Below are 3352 nucleotides of genomic sequence, written 5' to 3' on the forward strand. Positions count from 1 at the left end.
TTTCTTTACCTTTTAATTCTTTACTTTGGTTACTTGGTAGCGTTACCATGATTTATTTTTACAGGCACTGATGTCTCCGGATTATTAAATTCATGGGTGTAGTTGGTGTTTAACAAAAAGGTGTGGGTGGAACTGGGAGGACAGAATGACAGCTCACCTTCTTACAAAACAAATTTAATTACTGTTTCACTATAATTAATTCACAGTTTAATTCACATGAACTTAAGGGAACAAGAACAGAACTTAACATCCAAATTTCACCACACACCACTTAAATGACAGGTGTTCCTGCCAACTAAAACCCCAAATTTTGTCTTATTTCCCCTCCCCCCATCCCCCCCGGGTCAGAAATTTAAATGAGGTGGTCCAGAGACCGTGGCTCATGCTCTATGTTCACGACTGCAACAATCCATTTGGGGACGCTCCCTCCCTAATAAAAGTGTTCAGTGAGGGGGTCAACTGACCGGCCGCCACTCAGTGTCGCGTTACCCTGACCAGCCTGACGCCATCTCATTCTCGGGCGACGAGTCAGGTCCCGGACACGTACTTCCCTACCATACCGACCACCAAATGCGCGCTGGCCTTTACCAGGTGTTACTTCCCTTAACGCTCCCTCTTACCGTGGTCTAGAGAATGCACTCAACTAAAATATTACATCCTGCAAGACAGAGGAAAGGTGAGGTGGCGTACAAGCAGGGCAGAGGAGGGCAGAGCGTCTCTCGTCAGCACGCCAGCCCGGCGTCCCTCTCGGCCCTCTGGCCTGCAAGTTGCCTCAGTAACACTTAATTCCCTCTCTTCTCTTCAATATTATACAACATTGGGATCGATCAGCCCAGTAGTGAAATGAGTCAAGGAATGTGGAAAAATTTTGTAGCAGTTGCAAAAATAGTTTCCGGGGTGGTTTTTTTTAAATAATTTCCCTTTTGAGTTATTGATATCTGTGTTCCCGCCTAGTCAGTTGAGATATTAATTTTGTACTCCTTACCTTTAATGAGCTATTAAATATACGCGTCAGCGAGTCATTTACGCATTGGTGGTTCAGAGGTAACGCATTGGTGGTTCAGTGGTAGAATTCTCGCCTGCCACGCGGGAGGCCCGGGTTCGATTCCCGGCCAATGCATGCTCTCATTTTAACTTGATAAATCAGTCACAGCATGGCTTCACGAAGGGGAAGTCTTGCCTGACAAACTTGTTAAGTTTTTACAGTAAGGTGTGTGAGGCAGTAGAAAATGGTGATAGTTATGATATCTTATATCTGGACTTTAGTAAAGCATTTGACAAGGTACCCCATCAAAGGCTCCTGAGAAAGGTTAGGGCACACGGGATAGATGGGAAGGTGTTAGGCTGGATAGGGTCATGGCTCGGTAACAGGCGACAGAGAGTGGTAATAAACGGCTCGAAATCCGAGTGGGGTCATGTAATTAGTGGGGTGCCACAGGGATCAGAATTAGGGCCATTGTTATTTCTAATATATATCAATGACTTGGATAGTGGAATTAGTAGTGATGTTAGTAAATTTGCGGATGACACAAAGATAGGTAGATTAATAAGGTCAGAATCGGATGCCATCGCTTTGCAGGCAGATTTAGATAGAATGAATGAATGGACGGATAGATGCCAAATGCAATTTAATATCAATAAATGCAAAGTGATTAGCGTAGGTAGAGGAAACCCACACAATAGGTACACATTAAACAACCAAACTCTGGTAGGTACAGGGTACGAGAAAGATTTAGGAGTTATAGTTAGCTCTGGGAAACAATGCATAGAAGCCAGAAACAAGGCAAATAGGGTACTAGGATTAATTTTTAGGAGTGTTAAAAGTAGAAGGCCGGAAGTAATATTAAAGTTATACTTGGCGCTGGTCAGACCTCATCTAGACTACGCTGTGCAGTTCTGGTCCCCACATTACAGGAAATATATAGGTCTATTAGAATCAGTACAGAGGAGAATGACTAAAAGGATACAGGGGATGAGGAGTATTCCTTACGCCTCGTATTCCTTACGAGGCGAGGTTGAAGTTGTTAAATTTACATTCTTTAGAGAGACGTAGGTTAAGAGGGGACCTGATAGAAGTCTTTAAGTGGTGTAAGGGTTATAACAAGGGAGATGTAAGCAAAATTCTTAGGATCAGCAACCAGGGTAGAACAAGAAATAACGGGTTCAAGCTTGAAAAATTTAGGTTTAGGAAGGAGATAGGAAAAAAATTGGTTCTCAAATAGAGTGGTAGATGAGTGGAACGGACTCAGTAATCATGTTGTTAGTGCTAGGACACTAGAGAGCTTTAAGAGAAGATTAGACAAGTTTATGGATGGGGATAACAGATGGAAATAGGTAGGTGTGTTTCATACAGGGACTGCCACGTGTAAGCCTGGTCGCTTCTTGCAGCTTCCCTTATTTCTTATGTTCTTATGTCATTTAAAACACATTTAGAAGACAAGGAGAACGGCATTTTATACACACACACACACACACACACACACACACACACACACACACACACACACACACACACACACACACACACACACACACACACACACACACACACACACACACACACACACACACACACACACACACACACACACACACACACACACACACACACGGGAAATAAATACAGGAAATTGAAAGTGAAAATAAAACTTGGTGCATTTTTTTATTAGGTAAAGATGATTATAGTGATATAAAAAGAGGAAGAAGGAGGAGGAGGAGGAGGAGGGAGACAAAATAAAGAGCAGGAAAAGAGGACACGAAAGGTGAAGAAATAAAAATATTTGTAAGTGTAAAGAAGAGGATAAATAAGAGAACGGGAAAAAAAGATAATGAAGAAGAAAAAGAGAGAAAGAAAAAATGCTTTGAATGATAGGAACAAGAAAATAAAGAGCAAGGAGAGAGAGAGAGAGAGAGAGAGAGAGAGAGAGAGAGAGAGAGAGAGAGAGAGAGAGAGAGAGAGAGAGATGAAATGCAAATAAAAGATTTAAGAACAAGAGGAGAAAAGGAATGAGTGAGAGGAAGGAACAAAGAAAAGTAGAAGAAAGAGAGAGAGAGAAGAGAAGAATAATTTTACATTCCTATTAAGTGATAGAAACGGAAGAAGAAAGAAAGAAAAATAAAACAAAAATAACAATAGAACAAGAACAAAAACAAAAACAAGAACGGGAACTAGTAGCAGAAACAGTGGAACTAAAACAAAAAATAATAACAATAACAAGAAAAAAGAAGAAGCAGTAGAACAAAAAAAAAAAACAAGAAAGATAGGTTTACATTAAAACAAAACACAAACCTATCTTGCAAACCAGCTAAAAATACACAAGCTCACCCTCAACACCACCCGTTTTCTCTTACT

The 3352-nt window shown here is 41.0% G+C and overlaps 1 non-coding gene across 1 annotated transcript; it reads left to right on the top strand.

Moving 5' to 3' along the window:
* The first annotated feature begins 1049 nt into the window (after positions 1 to 1049).
* Positions 1050 to 1120, top strand: Trnag-gcc (transfer RNA glycine (anticodon GCC)). Its single transcript has one exon. It is a non-coding gene; the product is annotated as a tRNA-Gly (tRNA).
* The last annotated feature ends 2232 nt before the right edge of the window (positions 1121 to 3352 follow it).

The sequence above is a fragment of the Scylla paramamosain genome, chromosome 11 (assembly GCF_035594125.1).
Source record: "Scylla paramamosain isolate STU-SP2022 chromosome 11, ASM3559412v1, whole genome shotgun sequence".
In the NCBI taxonomy this organism is placed as follows: Eukaryota; Metazoa; Arthropoda; class Malacostraca; order Decapoda; family Portunidae; genus Scylla; species Scylla paramamosain.